Source organism: Crocodylus siamensis, chromosome 3, assembly GCF_052110815.1.
Source record: "Crocodylus siamensis isolate JL-2025a chromosome 3, ASM5211081v1, whole genome shotgun sequence".
Taxonomy (NCBI): Eukaryota; Metazoa; Chordata; order Crocodylia; family Crocodylidae; genus Crocodylus; species Crocodylus siamensis.
The window spans coordinates 218,019,862-218,037,631 of NC_143397.1; the positions used below are offsets into that span (position 1 = coordinate 218,019,862).

General features: G+C 47.1%; 1 protein-coding gene across 1 annotated transcript in view; it reads left to right on the top strand.

Annotated features, from left to right (window-relative positions):
* DPY19L4 (dpy-19 like 4) overlaps nucleotides 1-17,770 on the top strand; it is a 151,932-nt gene that overhangs the window by 36,015 nt on the left and 98,147 nt on the right. Inside the window, exon 2 of the mRNA XM_090040358.1 lies at nucleotides 14,805-14,903. The gene's annotated coding sequence lies outside the window, so the exon portion shown is untranslated. The remainder of the gene's footprint in view (nucleotides 1-14,804; nucleotides 14,904-17,770) is intronic.

The window sequence follows — 17,770 nt, forward strand, 5'->3', positions numbered from 1 at the left end:
GCAACCAACATGGGTTCATCAGTGGCAGGTCCTGTCAGACCAACCTGGTGGCCTTTTACGATCAGATCACCAGATCGTTAGACGCAGGGGTAGCAGTGGACATAGTCTTCCTGGACTTCCGGAAAGCTTTTGACACTGTCTCTCACCCTGTTCTCATTAAGAAACTGGGGGGCTGTGGTGTAGACACCCACACTGTCAAATGGGTCGCCAACTGGCTGGAGAGCCGCACCCAGAGGGTGGTAGTGGATGGGTCCTTCTCAACCTGGAAGGACGTGGGCAGTGGGATCCCCCAGGGCTCGGTCCTCGGGCCCGCGCTGTTCAACATCTTCATCAGTGATTTGGATGAGGGGGTAAAAAGCACCCTGTTCAAATTTACTGATGACACTAAGATGTGGGGGGACGTGGGTACATTGGAAGGATGCAACAGGCTACAATCACACCTCGACAGGTTACAAGGGTGGGCGGATGAGATTAGGATGGGTTTCAACACAGACAAGTGCAAGGTGATACACCTCGGGAGGAACAACCGGCACCATACCTACAGGTTGGGGAACTCCCCTCTTACCAGCATGGAGGCAGAAAGGGATCTGGGGGTCATCATTGACTCCAAGATGAACATGGGCCGGCAGTGTGGAGAGGCAGTTAGGAAGGCCAACCGCACCTTGGCATGCATCCACAGATGCATCTCGAGCAGGTCCAAGGAGGTGATCCTTCCCCTCTACGCGGCACTGGTCAGGCCGCAGCTGGAGTATTGCGTCCAATTCTGGGCGCCGCACTTCAAGAGGGATGTCGACAGCATGGAAAGGGTCCAGAGGAGGACCACTCGTATGATCAGGGGACAACAGGGCAGGCCCTATGAGGACAGGCTGTGGGACCTGAACCTGTTCAGCCTCCAAAAGAGAAGGCTGAGGGGAGATCTTGTGGCCTGTTATAAACTAGTCAGGGGGGATCAGCAGGCATTGGGGGAGTCCCTGTTTCCCTGAGCACCGCCAGGAGTGACCAGGAATAACGGTCACAAGCTGGCAGAGGGTAGATTTAGGTTAGATATCAGGAGGCGCTACTTCACAGTCAGGGCGGCTAGGGTCTGGAACCAGCTTCCAAGAGAAGTGGTGCAGGCTCCTACCCTGGGGGTGTTTAAGAGGAGGTTAGATGAACATCTTGCTGGGGTCATTTGACCCCAGTATTCTTTCCTGCCATGGCAGGAGGTCGGACTAGATGATCTGCTCAGGTCCCTTCCGACCCTACAAACTATGAAACTATGAAACTAGAAGCATTCCAACACGAGCTGACAGCAGTGGAGTGCCGCTGTGATGGTGGGGACACAGGGACAGAGGGTGGGGGAGCTGCTGGCCTTGGCTCCCCCACCCTGCTTCTTGCAAGCAGCCCCAAGGACTGGACCCTGCTCCCTGCAAGAGGTAGAACAGTGGCAGCACAGGACACCCCATCCCAGCCCCCTCCGCCCCCGCCATTCTTGACAGGCAATTGGTTAGTCCTTTCATAAAGTTGTGGAGCTTTTGCTTTCAGCGCCTAGATAATTGGAGTCCTTGGGCCTACTGGTTTGGACAGGATTGCTCTTTCTCAGGAGAAGTTGTTACATCTGCTTTGCAGAGCCTTTGTAGATCTCTCTGAATTCTACATGCAGAGGAAGAAAGAACATTTTGGCAAGAATCAAATCTTCAAAAATAAAAGAAAGTCTTTATTTCCACATAGTTGCTAGTATTTAAAGGTTGAGCAAAACACACTGAAATAAAGGGTTAGAATGAAAGAACCAGGAATGTTTCAGTTCATAAAACTTTGAATTTTTGCCTCACTGCAGGAAAATGTGCAGTCACTCTGAGTGCCTTTTCCTTTGGTGCCACTCATGAATTGTGGGAGCTGGAGTGGCGTGGTGGCACCAACCCCATGTTTCAGTTGGAAGGATCAGAGAAGTAAAGTTCCCACCGGAAGCTGCTTTCACTGCTGGGCTGTAAGGAGCTGTAGCAGGGACTTCTAGTAGTGGACAAGCACTCCTAAGAAGAGGTAATTTCCAGGGTCTGTAGAACTGGGCCTGGGAAACCTGGAACTGATATGAGTACAGTGGAGTGTCACAGGGGGCAGGTGAACAGGGGGCAGCAGCTGTAATACAGCATAGTCTCCTACAGTGTTTGTCTGTTCATTATCTGCAGCAGCTGCACCTCCTTCTCCATTTGTACAGTCTGCTCAATCACAGCAAGACCCTGTTCCGCATCTATGAGACTCTTTTGTGCTAGCTGCCTTGTCACAGTGGGCTCCTTCTCCCAGTGCCATAGCAACAAAATCTGGCACCTGGAGCAAAGCCCCCATTGGCAGCCCACCCTTGCCCTGCACACAGTTCCGGGGGGCACATGCCCCCCCCCATGCTTGCCCGGGAGTACATGCAGTGGCAGGAGCCACCCTTCCGCTGTCCCTACACCCCCAAAATAAGCTGCTAGCAGCTCCAACCCATGCCCCACCCCAGCTGGGCAATGCCTGTTGGTGCCCCTTCACTTGAGGTCCTGGGGCACTCACCCCAATTGCCCCCCCCCCCCTTCCCCCACTACTGCATTGCCTTCTCCACCAGTACTTTGGTCATGGAGAGAACTTCCCTCTCAGCCTCTCTCTCTCCTTTTGTTTCTCCTCCTGGAGAGATACCCCCTGCTTCTCCTTTACCCTCCCTCATTTCTCTGGATGTTGGTCATGATTAAAGCTGATGTCCTTCAAGGTTTGTGTTCCTGAGCTGCAGACCCTTTAAACCACCTGTTGGGGAGCCAGGAAGAAGGCAGCTCAGCCTTGCAAAGTTTGAGTTCTGTCATAGGTGCCCCCTCCTGATATTGGGGGGTCACCAGCGGCCAATCTCCAACTGGAGGGGTTCCCCCAGCAGCCAATCACCACCACCAGCACTTCTCTCAGCATACCCACAATCTCAGGGGGGCACCGACCATTGCCCCCCACTGGCTGGAAAGGGCCAATTTCAGGGGGGCACATCCCCCCCCGTGAGCTCTGTCATGTACTTTATAAATCTAAATTTTCATTTCATAGACCTTGTGAACATATTGAAAGTTGCTCTGTTATTAATGCTGGCTTGCAATGAATATTCTGCGTGTTGGGAGTTAACCTTGGTAGTTCCATAGCACTGTGAAATATATATCCTCCCTATTACTATGATTTACTTTATAAATACATTTCTACTGATAACCACCCCCCCACTATTTGGAGAGTATCACCATATAAAATACCTTTTAAAGATATACCGGTATATGGATAAAGAGGACTTTCTGGGATTTGTACTGAGAATGAAACATCTTGCTAGGATTAGTTTTCATAATAAACTTATACTAACAAACTGAATAAATTGTTTGCTTGATCAAAACACACTGTTGTGAAATGTATTATGAAACACTGGGCTCTCATCAAATAATGTTAAGTGGTAAGATATTCTTCTCTGAATTTAGTGAAATTGGAAAGTGAATACATGGTACAATGGATGGAATGAGAGGTACCTGTACTGGCACAAGCAGCTGGCTGTGATGGGGCTGCAATTTTGAACGTGTAGTAGGGTATGGCTTGAGTGGGTAGAATAGAGAGGGAAACAGGAAAAAAAAGGCAAAGATGTGACTGATAGGCTGGCTGCTGCAAGATAGGGAGGCTAGCAACTGAGTTTTCACCAGATGTTGAGAACATGTAGTAGTGTTGTGAGGGAATGAGAGTGCAGGGTCCAGATAGGGTACTATCTCACTTTCATATGTACACACACACCAGGTACATATCATAGCCTGCAGCATCAAAAATAAAGCCAAATGCAATGATCCTTACTAGTCTCTTACGTAGTGCTGCTAGCCATTTTAAGGATTATGGAGGCCCTGGGCACACTGTGGACCGGGCACCTCTGCTAGGGGAAATAAATAAGGTAGCAGTGCCTGTAACACTTGCGAGTAAGATCATTGTTTTGACTCACTACTATTACAGCTGCAAGTGGCATATTATCTGTAACTAATGAATCAATAGATTTGTTTTGTCAGAAGGGATTTTTTTTTCTATTGTAGTACTAGTAGATGATGTGCCCAACGTGGTTAATTCTAATGTGAAAAAAATGAAGTCAGTTTTGGTACATTGGTGATCTTTTCCTCTTCTACAGCTGCTTTTTTTATTTTTCCTCTTCCTCTATGTGCATATGTTTCACCATGCATGAGTCCTGAACACAAAAATTCCAGATTGTATGAACCATAAATAATGACAACTGACTGAAAGCACAATCTCCTATGCTACAAATTGTTCATGTGAGGACCATGACTTGTTACTGATTGGTTGCATTTAATCCTTATCATATGGAGTTATCATAGTGATTATGCTTCAGTGCACATGCAAGAATGTTCAGTGTTTTGTATAATCACGTATTTGAATGCTGCATGCTTTATGCTTTGGTTCTCGTTTCATTTTATGCCCATGTAGCGGTTCATATGTTCACATGCCTTGTTTTAGAACTGGCTGATGGGTCTTGTGACTGTTTTAGACTGGAAGCCTGGGCCCTATAGGCCCATGGTTTAAGGCAGCTGTTAAACTAGTATTCTGACCTCTGGCAGCCTGCATGTTCTCAGGGGCAGATGACTCACTGGCCAGGTAGGTGGGGCCTTAAGATTCGCAAGGATTAAGAACACTTAGGGTTGTTGGCCAGCTCCTGTGCATTGAAGAGCTTCTGATGGTCAGACACATCTTCATGCCAGAAGTTGCACGTTGTACATACAGTCTTTGGTTTCCTATTGTCCGTTGGTCATGCCTGAAGGGAAGGAGCTTGATGTTGATGTCCTGTGTCAAAATCTTGTTCAATTCCTCATACTCTGGACAGATAGGTAGGATGCTACCTGGTATTTGTCCTTTTCCCTCCTGCAAGCCAATTTTATATATCCTTAGTTTTAACATGGCACTGTGTGGTGGTCCAGCCATTAGCAGCCCCTTCAAAAGCATCGGCTTCTATATCCGTACTCCTTAGTGGTATATATTTTTGCCTCTGCTTGAAATGCAAGGACCTCAGTTAGAAACACAGTAACCAGGAGTGACACAAGGCTATCAAAAATGCTAGGTGTACAGTCTGGTCTGCTGACTCCTGGAGTCTGCAAACACAAATGGACAGAACTGGATTGTGTGCTAGCATCCAGATAGGGAGACAGTGTTCAGTCACCATGATACAGAACACTAGAAGCCACTCAAGTAAAGAAACCAGCTGGTCAGGACAGCAAGCAAGCAGTGTGAGAAGGCAGCTGGAGGGTTGCCAAAATACATGGAGAACAGATGTGACCAGGGGGCCATTAGTACAATGTAACTTACTCAGACGTGAAATTGCTGATTCCAAGAGGATTAAGAACACTATAGCAATTTGCCAGTTCTGTTGTTGCAATGAATTAGTAACATTTGTAGTCCTGTTTACAGCCATGTAGACACAACCAAAATGGAGTACTTTATATTTGGCTGAGAGGTTATTTTGGGTGAGGTATGGTCCTACCTGCTATAAACGGCCATTAAAGTATGAATTCTGTTCCAAAAAGCTTCCTCACAGGGCATTGTGCAGTTGCACTATTTTGTTCCTGGTTAACTCCTAACAAATTTGCTTACTTGACATGTATTACCAGGCCTGTAACTATTAAAATCCCACTTGGCTTTTTCTGGCTCTCTCATCAAGAATAACTATTCTATGGTAGAAACAAGTCTGATGATGATGCAGAAACCAGAATAGAAGTCAGCTCATGCCATCTTGGCTGCATAATTTCTGCAGTATTAGTAGGGACAAAAAGTAACAAAAATATTGTTATTTACTTAAGTCACCCTATGTGGCAGCCTGAGTATTAGGGTACCAGAGACAAGTCTGTTGCCATTTAGGAACAATCACTTTTCACTTTTCAGAATAAAGCTGTACTTTAAAACTTCTGAAGCACTTTTTTTGCAGCAGAAGGGGTTGGCCCTGGTGCCCTTGACCAAAAATATCTCCTTCCCTTATTCTTGTATGATGAATACATGCCAGTTGGCTGCCACTCTCCATTCCAGAAATGGCTGAGTTTCAGTGCTGTTGTTTACATAAGATTTGTGAGGTAATTTAAGGTCCTTCGGGATAAAATGTCTGAAATAAATTCTAAGTATTCTTTCCAAAGAAGTAATCATTAAGGGCTCTTGCATGCCAGCAGGCATAAGCTAACACCAGGTATGGGTTGGACAGAGCCCTCTTGCCCCAGAAAGTCTATCTGTTTTACTCTTTGGAGGAGATTTTCTCAAGGCATTTCTGAAAATAACTCAGTGCTAATTAGAGATGTGCCTTAGCTGTAAAATTCAAATTGGATCAGGAATCCAAACACCCCAAATGGGTGGGCTTGTTTGATTGCCAGATTTTAGTTTGGCACATTATTAAATAAGAACCGTTTGCAAATGGATTTGCATTCAGGTTGATTTTTTTTAAACTCTTCCTGCAACATCATGTCCAGCCTGGTTTAGATCCAGGTTTTTAGTTTGTGGTTGAATTGCTCATTAATTCTAGTAATGATAGTGATAGTGTCTTTCTTTCTGACTTTAGGAAAAGTGCACCTACAGTTGGGAATAACGTGGCCAATTCGCCTCTTCCATACATGGATGCAAAACCACTGGCCTCCGAGGAATTCTGCCTGCTTACATGAAAAGGGATTTTAGTCCAATGAGTTTATTTATCATTATTTCAGTTGACTTAAAAGCACCTATCCTGGGCTGTAAGCAATACAGCTAGGATGCTAATTGCGGTATTCATAATGTGGTTAGCAAATAACCCACTTAATATATGTAATTTTTGAAATAATAAAAGTCATATAAGCCTTGCAGATTACCAATAGCCCTTAAAATATCCCACCCCCAAACACTTAGGAAAACAAAATGGGCTTTATCATATGGATGGTAGATTAACAAATTTGGGTTGTGGTTCACCAGCAATAGGGTAAGAGTTTTTCAGAGGCAAGGGCTGCACAAAAGTCCCTTGGCTGTTTTAAACCCTGGGGGAGGGGGAGTTTGCTTGAGCACTTTTCCCTAGAGCTAGGATGGGCTCACATGGCTGGAGACTTTATTTTAAATGAAATGTGTAAAAACAAGCATTGGCTAATCCTTGTGCTATAGGATCAGTGAAAGCTGAAATTTCACCTGTATCCAGCCAGCTTGTACTTCTCCAGAGCCAAACAAAGAATGCGCTGAGAAACCCCATGCTACTGTTTGTAATTTTGTAAATAGGGAAATCAAAAGTCTTTCAGCTTTGCCTCCTGCAGCTGATTCAACCTAGATGAATGTCACTGCCTGTCAGAGCACCAGTGGGGATAGGGGTTAAAATGAAAGCATGTTTCTTTTTTCATGAGACTCTGAGCTTTAAAATGTGTTCAATTTCAAAATGTACAACAGTAGCAGCTCATTTTCTTTAAGGCTGGTTCTTTCATGTGTGCCTCCCACTGGCATGGTGACAGTCAGAGTGGCAGGGAGTGGAGCTGCCTAAAAGAAATGCCACATAACATTTCCTTGTCTAAATGCAAAAATAAAAGAACATGGGGTTCTTGCCCCTGGGCAAGAAAAATTAAGAGAGGAAGAAATAACAGGCACAGTTTCAAGATAGGGCTCTAAGATGCTGAGAATGGGCCCTTCAATTTGCTAGAGTATCTAGGCTTGACTCCCCCAGACCTCTCTTTACTCCCATGAGTAAGAACTGCTAGATGAAAAACTCCTGTAATTCAAGAAAGCTCTCAGGAGACATTGGAATGCAGATTCATACTGTAGTGGTTCACAGATCACACAATAGTTTTTCTGGATGTCTTACTCTGACTTCACAAAGCAAGCTAGACTGTTGTGCCAAGAACAAAAATGGAACTGCTGGGTTTACAACAAGCAGCAAGATAAACCTCAACATTTACAAGAATAAGTAGACTGTACAAACAGTATCTCTGTAGCATGGATTTAATCCCAGTCCCATTTAATGTATGAAATACCTTCATAGCTCGTGATTGCAGAATCTGTCTCACTCCTGGTATTGGTTCCTACCTCCAGTTTAATTGCTGAAAGAAATGAATAGTCAAGAAAATAGAACTCTTATTTTTGCACACCACACTAGTCTGAATGTGTGCTGGGACAGTGCTATACCTAAACTGCCTAAAATGGCTTGAAAATCAAGATACAATATTGTTGTTTGGGAGGTTGCCTCTGGCAGTAGCCATATTGTTGTTACCATTTGTATGCCACAGGGAGGTGGTTGTCAGAGACTTATATTTAGCTAACCACCCGCAGGTGGGGGCAGCATGGAATCATAGAATCTTAGCAAATAAGCTTGGAAGACACCTAGCTGTTCTCTTGTCCCAAAGCAAGATCAGTGATGCCTAAAACCAGACATGGAAGTCTGTTAACATGAATAATCTTCTTGGTCTCAGCTGTATTATACCAGGATAGAAATGGATGAGCCACCTTTGCCATGCTGGTGTAAAGCAGGAAACAATCTATTTAAGACAGGGAGTTGCAGAGATATAAAACTGATAGAACTAAGAACAAATTAGGCCCTCAATGGTGACATATGAGTGTTTAACCACACAAGTCTATTGTAATAGGAAGTTGCTGAGATGCCACAATAAGCTTAGTATAAAGCTAAGCATCAGTCACATTGTGTAATACTTTTATAGTAGTTTTGGAATGACGTTGTTTTAGTGGTGGAGCAGGTTTTAAAGTTTGGGTGGAGCAGGAATCAAAAGTGGGGTGCAGTTGGCCCACTGCACCCCCCCACCCTTGCTCCATCCCTACTCACTGGCACAGATACCCATGTTATCTCTAATGGAGCCCCTCCTGTGAGTGACGGAGAGGGATTTGGCTCTACCATAATCTGGTTATTGCACTTTTGTTTTTTCTTTGCAATTTCTTGAAGCAATCAAGGACATGAAGGAAAGGTTTCTGTTTTCAAAACATGGCCATTTTTGTTCCAGAAAAATATCTGGAAGCTCTCTCTACCTTGCTCAGCTTCTCATTTCTCTTAGCCAGATACAGATGAACTAATTTCAACACATTTTAGTTAAAATAATAATGATGATAATGCCAAGGAGCTTGAGTGCCTAGTCAAGAGACTTGAAATAGGTGATCTCAGAACCAGTGAGAACTGGAATTCTTAATGGCAGTGCTGACAGATCCCTCCTTGTTGAAGCACTATGGGGTACCACAATAATTATTCTGTTCTAATCAAGTGCTGTGAAGTGTCAGCTTCACTGGCATAAAAAAAGAGTATTAATGGAATCCCAGCAGAACAAGAGTGAGATTTGTAAGAGTTACACCATATATTATGTCTTGGCTTTTATAGAGGTTGCTCCTTTTTCTCATCATCATAAGCAAAATGCAGGATATGGGCCAGTGTGGCATACTTTATTGCAAGTGTCATAGTATCATAGTAGCTAGAGTCGGAAGGGACCTAGGTAGATCATCTAGTCTGACCCCCTGCCTTGGCAGGAAAGAGCACCGGGGTCAGATGACCCCGGCAAGGTGCTTATCTAACTTCCTTTTAAAAATCCCCAGGCTAGGAGCCTGCACCACTTCCCCTGGAAGCCGGTTCCAGGCCCTAGCCGCCCTGACTGTGAAGTAGCGCCTCCTAATATCTAATCTAAACTTACCCTCCGCCAGCTTGTGACCGTTATTCCTGGTCACTCCTGGCAGCGCACAGGGGAACAGGGACTCCCCCAATACCCGCTGATCCCCCCTGACCAGTTTGTAGCAGGCCACAAGGTCCCCCCTTAACCTTCTCTTGTGGAGGCTAAACAGGTTCAGGTCCCGTAGCCTCTCCTCATAAGGCCTGCCCTGCTGACCCCTGATCATACGAGTGGCCCTCCTCTGGACTCTTTCCATATCGTCCACGTCCCTCTTGAAGTGTGGCGCCCAGAACTGGACGCAGTACTCCAGCTGCGGCCTGACCAGTGCCGCATAGAGGGGGAGGATCACCTCCCTGGACCTGCTCGAGATGCATCTGTGGATGCATGACAGGGTACGGTTGGCCTTCTTGACTGCCTCCCCACACTGCCGGCCCATGTTCATCGTGGAGTCAATGACGACTCCAAGATCCTTTTCCGTCTCCGTGCTGGCAAGAGGGGAGTTCCCCAACCTGTAAGTGTGGTGCCGGTTCTTCCTCCCCATGTGCAACACCTTGCACTTATCAGTGTTAAACCCCATCCTATTCTCATCCGCCCACCGTTGCAACCTGTCAAGGTCAGCTTGTAGCCTATTGCACCCTTCTAGTGCACCCACATCCCCCCACATCTTAGTGTCATCAGCAAACTTGAACAGGGTGCTTTCTACCCCCTCATCCAAGTCACTGATGAAGATGTTGAACAGTGCGGGCCCGAGGACCGAGCCCTGCGGAACCCCACTGCCCACGTCCTTCCAGGTCGAGAAGAACCCATCCACTACCACCCTCTGGGTGCGGCCCTCTAACCAGTTGGCGACCCATTTGACCGTGTGGGCATCGACACCACAGTCTCCCAGCTTTTTGATGAGGACAGGGTGAGAGACAGTGTCGAAAGCCTTCCGGAAGTCCAGAAAGACTACATCCACAGCAACCCCTGCGTCTAATGATTTGGTGACCTGATCGTAAAAGGCCACCAGGTTGGTCTGACAAGACCTGCCACTGATGAACCCATGTTGGTTGCCCCTGAGCATGCATTCCCCCGCAAGGCCCTCCTGGATGTGTGCCAGGATAATTTTTTCAAAGAGCTTACCCGGGATTGAGGTAAGACTAACTGGCCTGTAATTTCCCGGGTCCTCTTTTTTTCCCTTTTTGAAGATAGGGACCACACTGGCCCTCTTCCAGTCCTCCGGCATCTCACCAGAGCACCACGAGTGCTCATAGAGCCGCGCCAGGGGTCCCGCAATGACCTCGGCCAGTTCCTGTAGAACCCTAGGGTGAAGATCATCCGGACCAGCGGACTTGAACACGTCCAGCCTCTCCAGAAGTACCCTAACTACCTCCTCGCTAACCCCTGGCCCAGGCGTGTCTCTCCGGGGGCCCGAGGGGGGCCCAGCAGGGAGGTGGCTGAACTGGTCCCTACTTAGGAAGACAGAGGCAAAGAAATCGTTAAATATGTTAGCTTTGTCATCTGGCGTGACGACTAAGTTGCCCATCGTGTCCTGCAGGGGCCCCACATTACCCGGGACCCTCTTTTTACCCCCTATGTATTTGAAGAAGGACTTCTTATTGTCCCCAATCCGGGAAGCTAGTCCTATCTCCATCTCTGCCTTGGCAGAGCAGGTGGTGGTGATTTCAACTCTTGTCCTTTTCCAGAAGCTCCCATACTTATTTTTCCTTTCCTTGAGTCTGAAAGCTGACTGGTCTTGAGTAGACAAATTATCTCTGACCTCATATAATATCAGAGATCTTATGAAAAAATAGATATAGGTGATTCTTAGGAAACATGATCAAGAAGGAAGAAGTTTGTATATCCTGAATAAAGCAAGGGGACATTACCTTGTCAGAGATATTCTGTTATAACTGGAAGGATGCATATTATACATGTCCATCACTTTGGAACAGACAACCAAATCTAATGTCAAGAATGGCTGCAGGAAGGGCATTTGGTATTCTGGTGGATGTCAGGGCTGTTATTCTAATAGCACTTCACTGCACGAGGATTCACTGTCAGGGCCAGGCACCAGTTTATCGAGGAGTTCTAGTCTCCTGGAAAAAGGATGGTTAGGCTTTGTCTGAAACTGCATGGTGTGCAAACTGTTTCCTTTTTTCTACTTATCCAGACTGAATCCAGACTTAATGGGTATGTACACACATACGGGAAGCCTGCTCCAACGCACTGGAAATCCAGCATGTCGGACCACACTTGATTAATCGAGTCTGCTCGAGCATGTAAATTGACATGCACTGGCAGCCTTGCGCATCATGTATATCAGTGGTGCAGTGCATGTCAGCGCTGAGAAAATCGCAGCAATGCGCTTTGAACAAAAACACATTTGATGTGCTTTAGTTCAAATCACACTGCTGCCATTTTCTCAGCGCTGATGTGTGCTGTGCCTCTGATACTCCTGTTTCCAATGCAGTGCTGGATGCTTTTAATTAGTATGGCTCGCTAATTAAAAGTGCGTGGTACTGCATCAGAAGCACATGTAAAAATGCCCAGTGTTTCTATTTGCAGACAGTGTGGACAGGTCTTGTTTACATAATAGTACATAATAGTCATGTCATTGATGCAAAAATTGCGGTTCGTTTCTTTTCGAGGCTCGCAAATAATAATAATTCTCAGGCACACACTATTAGCAGCACAAAAGGTGTATTTGCAAATAGGGTCAGAGCAGAGATAGAAAATCTCAGATTGCCCCGCCGCCGAGGAAACCCGCAGCAGGCTCTATATACTGTCTCTCCTGGGCACGTGTGCAGAAACAGGAACTCTTACAGCTCATTTCCGGTTCATACAAACATATATGTGATTACGTCACTTCATCCATCGCATGTGTATTGTAATTAACTACTTAAGTATGCGGGGCGGATAGGCATATATGCATCAGCTAATTACGCACGCTCAGAAAGCTCTCTAGGTCACCAAGAGTTGAAATCCCCCCCCCTTTCAAGGACACAGTCAGTTGAATTCCAGCTTCTGTAATCTGCATGTGAATTGTCAGGGGGAGTGTGGGGGTAGAGAGTAGTATAAGAAAAACTAGCAAATTGGCCAAAAGGGGGGAGGAATGTCCTTGGTGGTGTTTCTATTTATCAGGTACGAGACGCAAACTGTGCAGTTCTAACAACACTCTATTCATTATGCGTTTCTAATAATATTTCTAACATCATGATCTAAGAAATCTGGCTGTGTATAATGGAGCCCTTTACCCCATTATTGAGGAGTGGGAGCAAACTCCAGGGCCTGCTGGCCAGACAAGCTCCCAAATGTAGACTTAAGGGTGGAAAAGACTTAAATGCTTATCACAGAGCCAGCAGTGACAGCAACACTGTGGGAGCAAGGGGCCTCTGTGGCTACCCCACCAAACCAAATCAGAAACCACCTGTGGCAGCTCTGGGAGACAGGTGACCAGCAGGAGCTAGTGGCCAGGGAGCCATATAAACACAGGCCCTGAACCAGAACATGGCAGTCTAGCTTTGCAAGCTGAAGGGGAAGGAGCTCCTAGCCCAGAAAACTTTAAGGGAGCTCTTGGTGGACTCCTGAGCTGCCTGGGAATTGCCAGCAAGACCCTGAGAGCCTACAGAAGGATGTAACCCAGAGCTGGGGGTTATGTTCATACCCAGGGAGGGCTGCCATGGGTGTTTGCTTGCCTGCCCTGATGGGAGATGGAAGGTTTTCATTTTTTTTAAAGCAGTAGCATGAGGTTTTCCTTTAAAAGTCTGTTGACTAGGAAGGGAAGATTTGTGTTAAGTGGTTGCTTGCTGCATCTTAAGTTATACCAGTAGTTTACTGGGACTGTGAGGGGTGGTTTTTGGAGGTCTCAGTAGTGCCCTAGGGGCATGTGATCACCTTGAGCCCTGCTGGGACAGGCTTAAGGCAGAGTGAGCAAGCAGAGCCCAGAGCAAGACAGCATTTGGGGCCAGAGAGCCTGGAGTCCGGAGCAGGGTGGAGTTAAGGCCCAAGGAAGGCCAAGACAAGGCTGGGACCTGGGTCTGGTGCCGTGGGCCTAGACCATAGGAACCAGGCAATAGAAAGAGGGGGCTGAGGCAGAGAAAGTCAAGCCTTAACAAGCATATATGGGTACCCTGAGACACATGATTAGCCCTTAAGCCAGTGAGCAAGGCCAAGCTTGGAGAGCCCTGGGGCAGCCTGCCTTCCCTTAAGGACTAATACATCAAGATGTGGCGGGTAAACAAAGGGGAGGGTTCCCCAGAAGGGCAGACGAGGTTGCGGCCAAGCAGCCACTGGGGGGGTGGGGAGGGTCACAGCCACCCCCTGGGGCCAGCACTTTATTACTCTGTGACTGAGGTAAACTGCAGTTAATTGCCTTTTAATTTTTGGTATGTGCCCCCTGTCAATTGGGTAAGTGGCAGAACGGAGTTCACTGAGGATTTCATGAATAGGCAGATAGTATTCACTATGTCTAGTGCTGAATGGGAGTCATTTCATATAAAATCTCTACAGGACATCAGGTCACCTGTATTTTTTTTTTAAGAGGACCTTATCCATCCCTCCTCACCATAGAAACAAATTAATTTTTTGTGGAGTAGGTGGCAGAAAATTTGCCCTGGGGGGGCCACACACACTGCCCCCTCATTGCTCTCTGCACATGCCAGAAATAAATCTACCTTACAGCTTGTCTATACCACAGCAATAGTATATCCCAGGAAACATGAGAATGAGCCGGCCTCACCCATTGGAACCCACCACCGTGTTCCCGAACTGGGAAAGTCACCACACAACAGGAGCTCAAAGTAGTACTCTTTGATTCAGAGTGGACACATGGAATATATAGGTGTCTCTTATCTCTTTGTGCCAGGGCAGTTTTTGTCCTGCTTTTTTCCCCCTCACTTTTCTCAGTCTAGGCTACTTTAGGACTGTTGGGTATTGTGTGGAAGCCCACAGTTGGGCTTCACCTATAATTTCCAAGTCCAAGAATTCAACCTCCATCAGACCTCCTTACCCATCCTTGTGCTGTCCCTGGACAAACCGCCATCCCTCTTGTTTCACCTAACCTCAAAAGCGCTATGAAAACCATGTGCCTTATCTGTCCATCTTTCACATTCTCCTAGGTGTTTTTGGTGAGGTGTCTTTCATTTGCTTGAAGTTGGTTTCCTGGGTATGCAGTAGGCAGAACAACTAATTAGAGACCAATGCCTTAACTTTGAACTACAGAAATACCTTGATGGGATGAAGCAAGTGGCTCCTGGCTGAGCACATGGTGCCCTGTGAGAGAAGTTCAGAAGGCTGCTGGCACCCTCACCAAGACCAGAGGTAGGACAACATCTCTTTAAACTCTGAAAAATCCCTAGAGAGCACAAACATACACTGACCCCCACCTGAGCACTACTTGCAAATGCACTCAATTTTTATTACCCAAATTTAAAATCTGAGAATCACAGGTAAATTAGCAGGACCTGATCAAGCTTTTAGACTGACTAGCTGGTATCCATCCAGGTCCTAACAGGTGCAAGCACATGTTGCTGAAAGAAACATGACAGTACTTTCGTAAGTGGCATTAAAACTAGCAAACAAAAATACAAACAAGAACACACATTACCAGAGCTAAGCTAGTATCAGTAATACTAAAAACAGAACAATACAGCCATCAAATCAAAGTCAGTCATCTTTCTAGTTTGGATCTGGGCTACAAGTCAAAGCTTGTCTTCCAAGCTTCATCTAGCACAAAAAGTTACTTTAAAACCATCAAGACAACCTATTTGGGAAACTCAACTTCTAAGGTGTATTTAAGGTGGGGTGGGCAATTATTTGGGTGGAAGGCCACTTACTGAGTTTTGGCAAGCTGTCAAAGGATGCATGAGTAATCCAGCCCCTTGACAGGTGCCCCACCCCCATGTCACCATCTTGTTAATGGAAGTCCCGCCTCCTAACCCCTGACCTTTGCCACCAAAAGTCCCTCCCTTTGCCCTTGCAAGTACTCCTTTCAGCAAGGGGGTTTGCCATCTCAGAACCAGAAAAATACCAAATTATAAAGTGAATACCTACAACATTCATTAATTTGATTTCAAAAAATATTTTTGTCCTGATTTACATGTGTTTGTGCAGTGTACATAGAGGTGATTGCACAATAGCTTAAAATGAAGTCTTATTTTTGTATATTGTAGGTGTCCCGGGGTGGGGAACCAAACCCCAGAGTCACGGTGGGCCGGGGTGGCAATTAGACACGGTAACAGGCCGGGTTCTATTGGCTATGGAGAACTGAGGCACGGGAAGCGTAGCGGTTTCTTAAACAAGTTGTGAATTTATTTGACTTACGCTTAGGTGCGTAGGAGAACGATGTCTTCAGTTACAGTTTACAACAAGAACAACAAGAACAACAAAGGGGTCTGTTGGCCCACGAGGTTCAGTCAAAGACCTAGTCCCAGGACTGGTCAACAGCTCATTGAGTGGATAACACAAACAACAAACTAACTGTAACACAGTGAATGATGAAAACGAGACGTGACGCCAGTCCAATATTGGTGGACGATTGAGTAGTCGTAGAGTAATGCCGAGGTCAGGATGCCAGAATGTTAGGTGAAGTTGTAGTGGGATGGCCCAAAATCGTAGTCAGCAATCAGTCAAATTGAATCAGGAACCAGGAGATCAAAACTGCAATCGCTCTAACCAGCACAGAGTGCCAATCTGGGGAAGGAGACCAGTAGGCCCCAAAAGCCTGACTGCCAGACAGTCCCCGGAAACACCAGCCTCTGCCTGCAGTGACGCGATCTTCTCCCCCCAGAGGGAGGGGCCCTCAGACCTTTTATAGCAGCCCCATAGCCAATCAGGCTGCTTAGCTAAGAGAAACTTCTAGAGGTATTACCTCATTCCAGTCGTACACTGGGCATGCTCTGCACTAAGATCTGCATAGCAACTGGGTCTGCTCAGAGCTGAAAGTGGGTCAGGGCTGATTGACAGCTCCTGAGGTCATAGAAGGGGTAACTCAGGCCCTGCATGGAATTTTCCACTCTCAATCAAACTGAGTTCATGCATTGGCAGCACCTATACTTAAAATTTTGCTTCAACAGTAGGGGGTGGGGGGAGTAGGGGAAGTATAGGTTTGTTTGGGGCTGTGTGGTGTATGGGTATGTGGGGTGTGGGGATGTGTGCGGTGTGTCTGGAGCAGCCGGCAGCTGGCAGGAAAACAGAGAAATGGCAGCTACAGGTGGGGGAAGGGGCAGCGAGTGGGCCCATGGAAGTGCAGGGCCCACACCAGTGCCCTGGGGCCAACACCAGCAGGGCCCAGAGCGGCATGGCAGGAATGCGGGACCCCTGCCTTCCCCCAGCACAGCCCCACTTTGGGCCCTGCTGATGTTGGCCCTGGGACACCAGCATGGACCCCACACTTTTGCCCAGCTGTCACTGTGCTCCCATGTGCCTGCTCACTGCCACTGCCTCCTGCCTGTAGCTGCCATTTCCTCACTTTCCTACTGGCTGCTGGCCACTCCAGTATCATGTGCTTCGAGCTGTATGGCCAGACTGCAGGACTCAGCAGGAGCTGGCCCAGCCAGGCCCCAAGAACTGGGGTGATCACTGGAGTCCTCCCCTGCCTCCCCACCGTGTTCTTATTTGAATTTCCCTCTCGGATGCAGGGAGTCAGGAACAGCCCCAGGGGCCCAGGCCAGAAGGCTCTGCTAAGCATGGGGCTTCCGGGTAGGCAAGCGGGTGTGGGAGAGGACTGGGGGCAGGGCTGGGCCAGGCCACGTGGGCCTTGCTTCTAGGCTGTTGAGTCCTGCCGGCTTCCCCTGGCTCCTACTGCCCCTGGCTCCTGTCATCTTGAACAGGCAGCCAGCAGCAGATAAATATTCATTTTCTAAATTGTTTAGGGTCCCTGCAGGCTGGGTAGAATGGGGTAGTGGGCCAGATCCAGCCTGCAGACTGTATTTTGCCCACCCCTGATTTAAGGTCTATACTTCTCTTACTTGCAACTAACACCACCCACTTTTTTTGTGCAGCACTTCCCTTATGCCAGTCCCTGGTTAATTAGCTGTGTTTCTGTGTACCACATGAGCTAGTTATTCTGAGAGGCCGGGCTAATTAGTCTGTCACCAATGCTGCACTGAAGTAGCTGGGTCTGACACAGGGTGCCAGATGAGAGAGGAGAGCATTAACCCCATCACACAGGGGGATTTCATGGAACA